This window comes from Gossypium arboreum, chromosome 9 (assembly GCF_025698485.1).
Source record: "Gossypium arboreum isolate Shixiya-1 chromosome 9, ASM2569848v2, whole genome shotgun sequence".
Lineage (NCBI taxonomy): Eukaryota > Viridiplantae > Streptophyta > Magnoliopsida > Malvales > Malvaceae > Gossypium > Gossypium arboreum.
In genome coordinates this window covers 22,206,117-22,220,251 of record NC_069078.1, presented here as the reverse complement: position 1 = coordinate 22,220,251, position 14,135 = coordinate 22,206,117, and the positions used below count along the sequence as shown (strand labels likewise).

Below are 14,135 nucleotides of genomic sequence, written 5' to 3'. Positions count from 1 at the left end.
GTACATCACTAGCACGAATGCTCTTCGGGACTTAGCCCGGGTATATCACTCTCAATTCTCATGTACCTATACACATATAGCAATACACATTAGTATATCATTTACATTACTTGAATACAACCACAACACGCTTATCGACCATTCAACTTCCAGTTCCATAGCCACATACAAAAATCACATTTATAGTCATAACACTCTTTCAAAATTGCATCACTTATACCCTTATAATTCAATCCAAATCGAAATTCAAATACGAGTACATGATACGCACTCGATCAACTTAATAATTTAGGCATATCTAAGTGAAGTTATATCGCAAATTCTCATAGTCGAAGCTTGCTACTGACTCAATCGGGATCAAGATTCATTACAATACAAAGAAACACATTTTAATATTCAAAATCATCACACTATCATTTTATCACTTTATGGCATGTATAAATAGATTCACGCGTGCTACGTTAGTCCTAGAATCGACTAAACCGTAGCTCGATACCAAAAAATGTAACACCCTATCCCGTGAACTGCCTCCTAATAGGTAAGGGCATTACGGACTTGTAACTCATGTCGAACAAGAAAATTTTGAACTTTTCTTGAAATAAAGATCATTCATTTAAATAAGTACTAAGCACACCAGAGATAAAATTTAAACTTCTCTAAGTAAACATTCAAAAGATGCCATTTTCGCATGGCTTATATACATTAACCAAAATATTCTTCCGCCACTAGTCTATTCTATACATGCCATAAAATAATTCTAAACATAACAAGAATAAGCAAAGGATAGTAATAGTGTGACTAGTTGCTGACGATCCCCGAGCCTGTAGCTTCGCAATGAGATCTATAAAACAGAGAAAACAAAGTAAACGGAGTCAGCATTACAATGCTTAGTAAGTTTTAAGCAGTCTCAACAGATAACAATCAAATTATAACATAGTTGTTCGTATTTTTATTTCACTCTTCTTTCGGGCATACCATCCCTTTACCGAATATGCACATCTCATCATATACAATAGGCAGATAAACTTTCACATAAAAGTGAGCTCATGTGACATAGATATATTGTATGATTTCACATAACCTCTCACACTGATACGATGTCACATAATCATAGGAATAGTCTCATAGATTGCTCTCGTATGCATCACCTAACTACCTTATGATTTAGTTCAAATCAAGCTCACATATAAACTTGGAGTACATACCTGTTTAACCTTTCGCATTGAATAAATTTATAAGTAATTCTTATTACGAAGTCTTATAGCTTTAAACTCTCCTCGGATTATCGGCGGGACCTTTAGCTTAGATGAAATCTCCACACGAAGTCAGTGGTCTTAACCGGACATAGTCACCACATATAGTCATCGGCCTTAAATCTCGGATTTACATCACGAGTTTCATGCATATTTATTCACATGTTACAAAGATTCACATCGACTATCATATTTGTAATTTATTTACCTCATCAAATATCTAATAAAACACACCTTCCGCCGTTTGTCATTTGGCCACAATATATATATACACATCTCATACATATCTCACATTAGCCATTTGGCTTTACCACATATCCATCTCATACATGTTTCGCATTAGCCATTCGGCTTTATCTCATATCTATCTCATACATATTTTGCATTAGCCATTCGGCCTTACCACATATATACATGTTCACGTTCATCACCTTGGCCATTCGGCCTTATCTCATATATGCATGTTCACATTCATCACATTGGCCATTCGGCCTTATCGCACATACGCATGTTCACATTCATCACATTGGCCATTTGGCCTTATTACGCATATATATAAAGGTTCACATTCATCACATTGGCCATTCGGCCTTATCTCATATATGCATGTTCACATTCATCACATTGGCCATTCGGCTTTATCGCACATACGCATGTTCACATTCATCACATTGGCCATTCGCCTTATTACTTATATATATACAGTTCACATTCATCACATTGGCCATTCGGCCTTATCACACATAATGCATGTTCACATTCATCACATTGGCCATTCTACCTTATCACACATATCTGCGTGTTCACATTCATCACATAAAATCCTAAATCAAAATATAAATTTTCATGTATTCACATCACAATTATCCAAATATACTTCACATACCACATATACTTTCACGTATACACTTTGTCTTGGCTGAATCTACATCTATCATTTTCCAATGAATAATTCAATTTCATGCCATACTATCATTTCATATTCGAATACTTATGAACTTACAATTTCACAAGTTTTAATATCAAAGATTCATCTATCACTCATATATCATTTTACAATATCACAATTTAGAATTCACGTTTGGGTTTAATCAATAGCTTATGAGCAACTAAAACAAGTTTTGTCAAGGTTTACAACATAATCTCAAATTCAGCACAAGCTATTTTTCCTGAGCAATAGTCACTAAATTATTTATAACTGGAGTTACAAAACTCCATATCAATTTCCGTTAATTTTCTCTGAATATAGACTCATATATCTTCCATCCATAAAATTTTCAGAATTTTTGGTTTGGCCATTCAATACCATATTTTTCTTAAAATTTCCCCTGTTTCACTATTTGACTAATCTGACCACTCTTCACTACGATTCAAATTTCTCATTTTACAGAATTCAAAATGTGTTGTATTTGATTTCATTTGAAACTAGACTCATTAAGGAGTCTAATCATATAAATTTTATCTTATAAACATTTTTGTACAAATTATAATGATTTTATAAATACAGAACAGAGAATTTCAGAGTCATTCTGACACCGTCTCACACAACTTTAAATATCTCTTTATAGGAAATTTCTTTGCTCACACGGTCTCTTTTATAAGAAACTAGACTAATTAAGCTTTGATTACATATTTTATTCAGCTTATAATTCCACACCAACAATTTACGGTGATTTTCTAAAATCACATTACTGCTGCTGCCTAAGCAAATTATTACAATTTGCTCTTAAATTTCCAAGTCCAAACACTTATGAACTTACCATTTGAGTTTAAAACATATCATGGCCCCATCATATCTTATTAAATCAACTCATTATGTCCTATTATGATTGAATTTACTCAACGTTTAATCACTTAAAACTTACCTCGGAAGTGGTCGACGACTAGATATCCACGGCTATTCGTTTACTTTCTCTTTTCCCTTATCCGACTTTGATCCTCTAAGCTCTTGAGCTAAATCAAACAGTTTACTTCCCAATCAAACACAATCACACGGCATCCATATACATTTTAGAACCATTCTTAACATATTTACTACTCATTTACAAACAAAATACTCATATCACATTTATAAAACTACCTTTCATAAACACTATGTATAAATATGCATTTCTTCACTATTTACTAAGTCAAGCCAAACCACATGATTTATTAATCGTTAATATATATATATATACAGCATTAACCACTTCACTTAAGCTTAAGTATAAAATTTGGTCTTACCAAATTTTGCACATTTTACCAAAATAATAACTACCAATTTTACACATAAGTGCCGAATCAAATCATACCATAGTTACAATATCACCTGACTAATGAAATATCCAAAATATCAATCTATCATTTACCAAATTCATAAACCACATATAAGGCACATTTTAAACTCAAGCATGTAACTTAACAACTTAACCATTAGTTGCCGAACCACAAACAAAACATATTCATACGTTAACATCTCAAACCTTACTTTAACAACCAATATACAAGATATCACATATACATAACTTAGCTTATGAAAGCATATGTATTATATCATAAACACATCTTTTACCAATTACCTCACTTAAGCCAAATTTTATAATCAACCACAAAAAAATATACCACAAATCATACTTCCAAAATGAGCTACTTCCATGGCCGATTATATTTCATCATTAACATATCTCATTTTCGAATCATATAATCAATATCACATACACATCACCCAAACACAAATCATACCTATCATATAACAAGCATAACAAAATAAACCAACCATGTCAAATATAACCATAATTTGATCAAACCTTGAAACCGAACTTAACAAAATAAACAAGCCATTGAATGATTAGAACTTGAACTAACCACCTTCTTTATATATAATTTTCCAAGAATTTCAAGGTACTTACCTCTTCCAAACCTCAAACTTCTAAGTTTAATCTATGGGATAAGTAGAGTTTGAACTACTCATCTCAAACATGCATAGATTTTCAAGAATCATTCAATACATACCTCATTCTAGCCATCTTCTAAGCCAAAAATCAAGGCAACCAAACTTTCTTCTCCCTCCCTTTAGGCTACGGCAATGGAGGACAAGGATCGACCAACTTTTGATTCAATTTTCTCTATGACCGAATGCACATACCTTAAATTTTTAGCTTGCTATCTTGCCGAAATCCTCAAAACATATTTCTTCTTTCTTTCCTTTTATTTTTCGGTCAAGAAGAACAAAGAGGATGAAGCCTTTTTTTTTTTGTTTTCATCATTTTCCCTTCCATTATTTTATTACCATGCTCCTTATTTTATCATTCCTCCCATGAAACACCAACATAACATGTTTATGACATGTTTTGCCCATCACACTTTGTCCACCCTATTTTTCATGGCCGGCCACTATTAATTAGGGGGGAAATTGACATGCAAGTCCACCCTTTTTATTACATGCACTAATAGATCCTTATGTTTTGACCTATCACATTTCAAAAGTGTCACATATAAGTCCTATTGACTAAATTCACATGCAATTTACTAAATCAAAGCTTAAAACTTTCTAACATTCATATTCACATATAATAAACATAAAATATGACGGCTAATTATTTTTATGACTCGATTTTGTGGTCCCAAAACCACTTTTCGACTAGGGTCAAATTAGGGGTGTCACAAATAATCTGTTGTAAGAACAAGGGTCTTACTTTTAATTCAGCTAAAACTAAACCATCATCAACAGAACCAAATGAGCATTCATCGCATGCAAAGCACACAACGATTTTCATCTCAGGGCATCAGCAACAACATTTGCTTTACCCGGATGATAATCTATCACAAGTTCGTAGTCCTTTTGTAATTCAAGCCATCTTCTCTGTCCCAGGTTCAAATATTTTTTCATCATTAAATACTTCAGACTTTTATGATTAGAAAACACATGACATTTCTCACCAAACATATAGTGACGCCAGTTCTTCAAGGCAAACGCAATAGCAGCTAACTCGAGGTCGTGAGTTAGATAGTTCTTTTCATGCGACTTTAGTTGTCTCGAGGCATAAGCTATAACTTTTCCTTCTTGCATTAGAACACATCCCAGACCAATCAACAAGCATCACTATAAATCACAAATTCTTTACCCGATTCAGGTTGTACTAAAACTGGAGCTTCAGTCAATAAATCTTTCAACTGATCAAAGCTGTTCTGACACTTTTCAGACCACTCAAACTTCACATCTTTCTGGAGCAATTTTGTCAATAGAGTCGCAATCATTGAGAAACCTTTTACGAATCTTTTATAGTAACCAGCAAGTCTCAGAAAACTACGGACTTCAGATACATTCCTCGGAGGTTTCCAATCCAGAATAGCTAAAATTTTGCTCGAATCAACTCGGATACCAGAGGCTGATACAATATGACCTAAGAAACCAACTTCTCGCAACCAAAACTCATATTTACTAAACTTTACAAATAGATACTTATCACGCAAAATCTGAAGCACAACTCTTAAATGCTCAACATGCTCAGTTTCATCACGTGAATAAATCAATATGTCATCAATGAATACCACAAAAAATTGATCTAGATATGGTCTAAAAATTCTATTCATTAAATCCATAAAAACAGCAGGTGCGTTCGTTAATCCAAAAGGCATAACTAAAAATTCATAATGCCCATACCTTGTTGTGAAAGCAATTTTTGGAATTTCAGAGTCCTTTACTCACAATTGATAGTAACCTGATCTCAGATCTATCTTTGAAAACACAGTATCACCTTTCAACTGATCAAATAAGTCATCAATTCTGGGCAGAGGATATTTGTTCTTTGTAGTCACTTTGTTAAGATGACGGTAATCAATACACATTCCATTGTGCCATCTTTCTTTTTCACAAATAGAATAGGAGCACCCCATGGTGAAAAGCTCAGTCTAGTAAATCCTCAATTGGTCAATTCTTGTAACTGAGACTTTCATTCTTTTAATTTGGTCGGAGCCATTCTGTCTGGAGCTATCGAAATTGGAGTAGTACTAGGTACCAATTCAATGTCAAATTCTACTTCTCTAATTGGAGGTAATCCCTGAAGTTCTTCAGAAAATACATCAGGGAACTCACAGACAACAGGTACAGATTCAACTTTCTTATCATTCACTTTCGCGTCTAACACATAAGCTAAGTAAGCTTCACAACCTTTCTTCACATATTTTCTTACTTTCATTGCAGATATCACAGTTGGTAGTCCGTTCAGATCACTAGACTCAATTCGAATTATCTCATCATTCTTACACCTTAAATCAATAACTTTTCATTTGCAATTCATAATAGCATCATGCAAAGTTAACCAGTCCATTCCCAGAATTATATCAAATTCGTCGAAAGGAAAAAGAATAGGATCAGCAAGAAAACAGATGTCTCAAATCAATAACGGACAATTCTTGTAGACTTTATCAACCAAGACACTTTTGTCTAAGGGGTTCGATACTCTAATTACGAATTCAGTAAACTCTACAGGTAAAGTCTTACTGTGCACTAAATTCATACAGATATAAGAATGCGTTGATCCAGGGTCTATCAATGCAATCACAGAAGTATCATAAAGACTAAAAGTACCAGTAATCACATTTGGAGACGAGGCTTTCTCACGAGCTCGGATAGCATAGGCCCTGGTAGGTGCTCTGGCCTCAAATCTAACAACAGTATCCCTAGTAGCTCTTTGACCACCACTTGCATTTCTCGTATTTTTTGAAGGTCTACCTCTAGCTGAGGTGTTTCTCGGTCATGGATTCTGTACATTCTCTTGCTCAGCAGGTTCAAAATAATCTCTTACAAAATAGTCCAGAGATCCACATCAGAAATAGGCTCGATCATTCAATCTACAATTTCCCGGATGTCTTTTACCCTAGTGTTTACATTCAGGTTTCTCAGATCGGACATTCCTGACACTTATAATAGAAGTAGCAGGAGCTCTGAAATTCGAATGCGATCCAGCTCGATCTCGATTCGAATGTCTTACATCAGCCTTTGAATGCCTATGATCATCTCAGAATTTCTTTGTCACAGTCTGAAATGATCTACTCGAAGATCTCTTTCTAACATCTCTAGCTTAAAAATCATCTTTTCTTTTCTCTGTACTTAATTCTTTAGCTTTACAAGCTTGCTCAACGAGCACTGCCATTTCTTTAATTTCCAAAATTCCAACTAACAGACGAATATCTTCGTTTAGTCCATCTTCAAACCTTTTGCACATTATTCTTCATTTGATACACATTCCCGAGCATACTGGCTCAATCTCACAAATTCACGTTTATATTTAGTAACAGACATACGGCCTTGTTTAAGCTTGAGAAACTCTTTACGTTTCTGATCGATGAATCTCTGACTGATACGTGATATTCGCGACAGGTTTTAAAAATTTATAATTAAGCGTGCTTGAAACTAACTATTATTGCGATAAAGACAAGTGTACCTATCGAACAGTAGTATAGCTTTAGCAAGACCAGATTGTCGAACCCTAAGGATCCAAGAGTACTAGTAATGACTTTCTTTTTATTATCTAGCCTAAAAATTAAAGAATTTGTTTATCTAAATTAATTAACTAAACTAAGAGTGCACAAAGAGAAATTGGGGAAAAGCTTTTGGGAAAATTCAATTGATTAAGACAATACCCAAGGAAAAATCCACCTAGACTTCACTTGTTATTTGACTATGAATCAGACGATTTATTCATTTGACTTGATACGTAGAAATTCCTAAGTTCTATTATTATCTTTCTCGAGACTAATAACGTCTAACCCTAGGTTGATTAATTGATATCTCTTTCTAATTAACACCTAGTGTTGCACTAAATCGATCTATGGATCCCCTTATTAGGTTTCACCCTAATCCGGTAAAATCTTATCACCCTATCTCTAGGCGTGCAATCAACTCCGCTTAATTATGATAAATTTACTCTTAGACAAGGTCTATTCCTCCTCTGAATAAGAACATTAACTCGAATCAATATCCTAGAATATTAAAACAAGAATTAAGAACACATAATTAAGAACAAGTCAAATATTTATCATACAATTCAGATAATAATAACAAGATCCATCTTAGGTTTCATTCCCCTTAGGTATTTAGGGGGTTTAGTTCATAATTATAGAATAAAACCTCTTAGAAGAATAATGAATACAAAACGTAAAGAAAACCCGAAACCCCTGGATGGAAATTGAAGGGAGATCTTCAGTCTTGATGATGAATCCGGCTTCTGAGATGGACCAATCGGCTTCCCTTGAGTAATTCCTTGCCTCCTACTCTGTGTCTCCTTTCCTAACTGCCTCCTGAGGTGTTTAAATAGGCTTTAGAATGCCTAAGAGCCCTCAAAATTGGTCTTTTCTGAATTGGGTTATAATTGGGCTCGGCAGGGACACGCTCGTGTGTGATTACTCCAGCCCCTGGTTAAGGCTGTTGAATAGGCACGGGCATGTAGTCTACCTGTGTAAGTTGTGCTTTGATCCTGCCAAAGGGACACGACCGCGTGACACGCCCGTGTGAGGAATTCCAAGACGTGTTGATTTCCTCTGTGGGTCCATTTTCTCTATTTTTGGCTCGTTTCTCGCTCTTTTTACTCTCCTATGCTCACCTGAGTATAAAACATGAAATTAAAGAATTAGGAGCATCGAATTCACCAAATCTAAGGAGAAATCATCCATAAATATGCTAAGCATGGGAGAAAAACATGTATAAATTACGGTTTATCAAATACCCCTATACTTAAGTGTTTGCTTGTCCTCAAGCAAAATCCTAAACTCACAATCAAAATAATTTTTTCTCAATTTATAATCCCTATCAATAATATCTCAAAATAATCCATAAGTATTCTTACATTGAAAATTCAATTAAAAGTACATCAAAGTTTCAAACAATCCAAGTTGAGTATTTTACAACGAAAATATTGGTGTCTCCCCTTATCTAAGTGATTACCTTTGATTAAAATATCACAGAGTTTAACATCCTCACTAAACATTCACTCAAATCACTCAAGGTGTTTAAGGACATCAATTTAAGCACTCATTAGTAAATATGAAAAGCTATTGCCATAGGCTTGCTTGAAAATCCAATCTCCACTACTATAAATTGAGCTGATACATCAATCAAAAAGGTCTTTTAGAGGGTTGTAATGTGGCTTTGGTTAGGGGCTGTGGTCACAAGCTAAAAGAAAAGGTTAGGATCGAGATTGAATTGAAAAATTACCTTGCTAGAAAAATAACCAGTCATCTTTTGAAACAAGTGAGCTTCTTATCAGAATATGGAATTAACACTCAAGCTCAAAAATGATGAATTACTACTAATATGTGTTGAAGTATTTTTTTTAAGAACAAGTCAAATACATAGAAGAGAAAAACATAGCAAAGAAATTAGTTCAAATCAAATCTCGACAAAAATAAGGATCAAATTAGGGGATTTCAACAATAATGGGTTATGGGTTAATATTAAGGGTAAATCAATTAATGGCTTGTTAGGCTCAAGGGGGTTCACTAAGGGTCAATTATGAAGGTAGGCTTTTGTAGAGTGAGTGGGTTAAACCTAAGTGCCTTTATCATCTTGACATATCAAATCAAATGGTGTGGTCTTGACATGCATAATCAAGCAAGTTCTAGAATAACAAATCAATATTGACGCACTCATAATAAAAGTGAGCATGAAAGAAATAAAATATGCTCTAAAGGCTCAAGATCTCACAAAAATTATGGCTTTTTGATTTTTAAACTCGTGAATTTCAACTCACGATAATATCTAAACTTAGGGAAGCAACCTAAAAGTTTATAATTCTTCAAAAATCAACTTATCATGCTTGATTCCCTAATGTCTTAAAGTTTAAACAATCAATGCAAAAATGCCTATGTTTTAATTCAAGACATATCAATAAAAATCATAAATTAATTAAAATTCGTTCGAATAGTAATATGAGTGATTCACGTGAGAAAAAGACAAAATTCAGGGATTTCTAATGATGATATGAAAGACCCCCCCACACTTAAGATGTACATTGCCCTCAATGTACAAAAATAGATATATTGAAAAATATAGATAAATAATCATAAGATAGGGAGAGAAGTAAAACTTCTTAAATGATGAATGAACTCCTTGATTTGGAGTTATAGAGAATAATCGACAAAGGCAATGATGAGAGTGGAGGAAGATACTCCGGTGGTGGTAGAGGTTCATTAGTCCATAAGTCCTGTGCCAAAAGAATATTATATCTGGTGGTAGCTATGGTCGTGGTCGAGTAGGACATGACAGTCGTGGAGAACCTTTTCCAGTGGAGTTTTTAGTTCTTATGCGATGATGAGCTTTGGAGCTATTTATAACTGTGATAGAATTAGGAACTTTTTAGGAAATATAAGGAAGCATAATTACTCGTAATGAAATAGCCAAAACTATAAATTATTCAATAAAAATTATAAAAACTAAAATTAAAATAATAATAAAGGAAAATGAAATAAAAAGTACTTAAATAAGATAAATAAAGATAAAAGTGAAAATAAAAAAAATAAAAAGTTTTTAAACATCATCATCGCCGGATGGTTCGCGAAGTGGTGGTTGCAATGAGATGTGAAGGTGCTGACAAATCTGATGAAGTGTAGCATCAATGTGATCAAAACGCTGAAAAACTGCTTCTCAAATCGAGTAAGGCGCTCAGAGATGTCAGGATATGAAGCTACTGCATGAACTGGACGATGGATTGGAGGTGGCTGAGACGGTGGGTCCTCATGATGTGAAGGGACATCATCAGTAATGTCCTCTGGGTCCTCCTCCTCGGTGGACTGGATGAGGCAGTACTGAGGAGGATAGGTGCCGCGTCGTTTCTTGATCATCCTCATGTTCAGCATGCTTGAGATGCCCTGTCGGGACATCTGGTCGATAAGACTGAGGGAGGATGATTGTGCCGCTGTGTTAAGGAGCCCAAAGTGTCGTGCCAATCGAGTCACATAGGGCCCGATAGAGATGACCCCTCTACTATGTCGCTCCATTTGATGGCGGATGGCGAGGGCGATGAAGTAGGCAAGGTCAAAGACATGCTCGTTCGCCATGCTGCATAGGAAATAGGTATCGTGAGTGTTGACGACACTGGTTCTCTCTCGTCATCCTTCAGAGTGTGGGCCAAGATGGCGTGAAGGTATCGTAGGGATGGGGCAAGGGCCGATGCCTTAGAGTAGCTAGGATCATAGAAGGCCGAGACAGGGACGAGGTCCTTCTAACACTTTGAGTGAGAGTAGTGGATGTGGCGGTGGAGGGTGTTGAGTTTATTATCATCCATGAACTCCTCCGTGTACAGCCATAGTGCAATCCCGAACTCAAGTATGCTCAACTGGCGCACTAGACCACTAAGGCGGAACTGGACCGTTCCAGGATCGTCGAAGTTTTTCATGACTACTTGGAGATGGAAGGTCGAGCATAGTTCCATCTGAGCTTGAGGTATGTCGGCTCGATGATATTAAAGAAGAGCCCCCACGGTTCAATTGTCAAGAGGGCTTAGACCGCGTCAGCCATCCGAATTTCTTCAAGTACGGCCCAGTCAATGTAGCAGCCCACACCTAGGTGTCGGGCCTATAATATCTGAAATAGCTCCTCCTAGGGTCCCAAGGGGAACTCAAGGAAATGGTGCCTAATCTCCGTGGTAGGACCCAAGGATGACGCTGCTCCTTTCCTTTTCTTCGAGGTGGGGACAGCGATTTTCTCACCACGTGAGGATGACATTGTATACCTACATTGAAAAGTCGAAGTTCAACCAATACGCCCTAAAAATAGCATGGAAACACAAAACTATATAGGAATGTTTCATGAGACTCGTGTATTAGATAAAGAAAACAAAACTAGAACAACTAAAGCAAATATTAAGTTATTAAAATAGGGCTATGAGAATAACACGACGGGAATATCTAATGTATGAACGCATGTGGGTAAGCATAAAATCCATGGAAACAAGAAAGATGGATGAATGTAATATGAAAAATGGAAAATTTCTTTAATAATAAGCATGAGTATTTCTATTATTCTACTATGAATGTTCACTTAAAATAGTCAAATGGATAAGAGAAAATATGAAATAGGCAAAATATTTAAAGAAAATGGAGAGAAAAAAATAAACAAATGCAAAAGGGAGAAGCTTGGGTCGTCGGAAACAGTGTTATAGGCAGCGCACGTGCGTGGCAGGTAGGGCATGTGGAGTTGTAGCGGCTAAGGTTAGGGATTTTTTTTTTGGGAAGGGAGATGATGAATAGTGAGGGGTTTATATAGATTTTTGTGTTTTGCGATTTTTGGCAGTATTGCTATACGGATTATTTTGAGATCGAGGATTATTACCCATGTAATTTAACTGCTCATTCTCCATATTGTAGCCATAGGGCGGGTAATCTGGATTGCTCAATCCACCTCCACTTGCTTCGCACTGCATTACTAGGTGAACATGTGAGGAACTAAGAAAACCATCAATTTTCTTGTTCAAGAGTTCTACCTAATTAGAGAGCATGGTGACTGAATCAACGTTATAAACACTAACTGCTTTTGTTGCCTTTGTTCTCATGACTTGCCACTGATAATTTTTCAGTGACATCTCTTCTATAAATTTATAAGCATCTCCAGGTGTTTTATTATTGATAGTCCCACCAGCGGCTGCATCAACCATTTGTCAAGTTGAAGGATTTAGGCCATTATGAAATGTTTGAACCTGTAGCAAGAGTGGTAACCCATGGTGAGGGCATCTTCTCAAGAGGTCCTTGTATCTCTCCTATGCATCGTAGAGTGTTTCTAAATCCATCTGCACAAAAGAAGAGATATCATTACGTAATTTAGCTGTTTTATCTGGCGAAAGATATTTTAATAGAAACTTTTTGGTCATTTGTTCCCAAGTAGTGATTGACCCTCGTGGTAATGAATTCAACCATTGTTTAGCTTTTTTTTTCAATGAAAAAGGGAATAACTGAAGGCGAATGGCATCATCAGAAACATCATTAATTTTAAATGTATCACATAGTTCCAAAAACTTTACCAAGTGAGCGTTGGGATCTTCGTCCTGCAAACCATCAAACTGAATAAACTGTTAGATCATTTGAATAGTGTTAGGTTTAAGTTCAAAATTATTCGCAGCAACAGCATGCCTAACTATGCTCGATTCAGTTCCTGTTAAAGAAGGTTTAGCATAATCATACATAGTACGTGGAACAGGATTCTGATTAGCAGCAGTCGCAGGAGGTAGCAGATTTTCTTGGTTTTCAACCATCTCCTCGGTTGTGGTTGAAATATCATCCTCTTGTTCTTCCTCTGTGTATCTTAAGCTTTGCCTTATTTCTCTTTGGTTTCTGCGAACTGTGCGATTGATCTCACTATCAAACAGCAATGGTCCTGACGGGTTTCTTCTGGTCATAAACTAGAAAATCCTGTCAAAAGATAATAAATGAAGAATTAGAAAATAAAATAAAAATTTAAATTGCAATAAAAGTAAAATGGCTAAAGTAATAAAAATTGAGTGTTCCTAATATCCTAGTTCCTCGGCAACGACGCCAAAAACTTGATACATGATATTCGCGATAGGTTGTAAAAATTTATAATTAAGCGTTCTTGAAACTAACTATTATCACGATGAGGCAAGTGTACCTATTGAACAGTAGTATAGACCGGATTGTCGAACCCAAAGGAACCAAGAGTACTAGTAATTACTTTTTTTATTATCTAGCCTAAAAATTAAGGGATTTGTTTATCTAAATTAATTAGCTAAACTAAGAGTGCACAGAGAGAAATTGGGGAAAAGCTTTTTGGAAAATTCGATTGATTAATACAATACCCAAGGAAAAATTCATCTAGACTTCACTTGTTATTTGACTCTGAATCAGATGATTTATTCATTTGACTTGATCTATAGAAATCCCTAAATTATATTA

The 14,135-nt window shown here is 35.5% G+C and overlaps 1 non-coding gene across 1 annotated transcript; it reads left to right on the top strand.

Moving 5' to 3' along the window:
• The first annotated feature begins 12,941 nt into the window (after nt 1–12,941).
• On the top strand, nt 12,942–13,048 carry LOC128281092 (small nucleolar RNA R71). The gene has a single exon (XR_008271307.1). It is a non-coding gene; the product is annotated as a small nucleolar RNA R71 (small nucleolar RNA).
• Nucleotides 13,049–14,135: the final 1,087 nt, after the last annotated feature.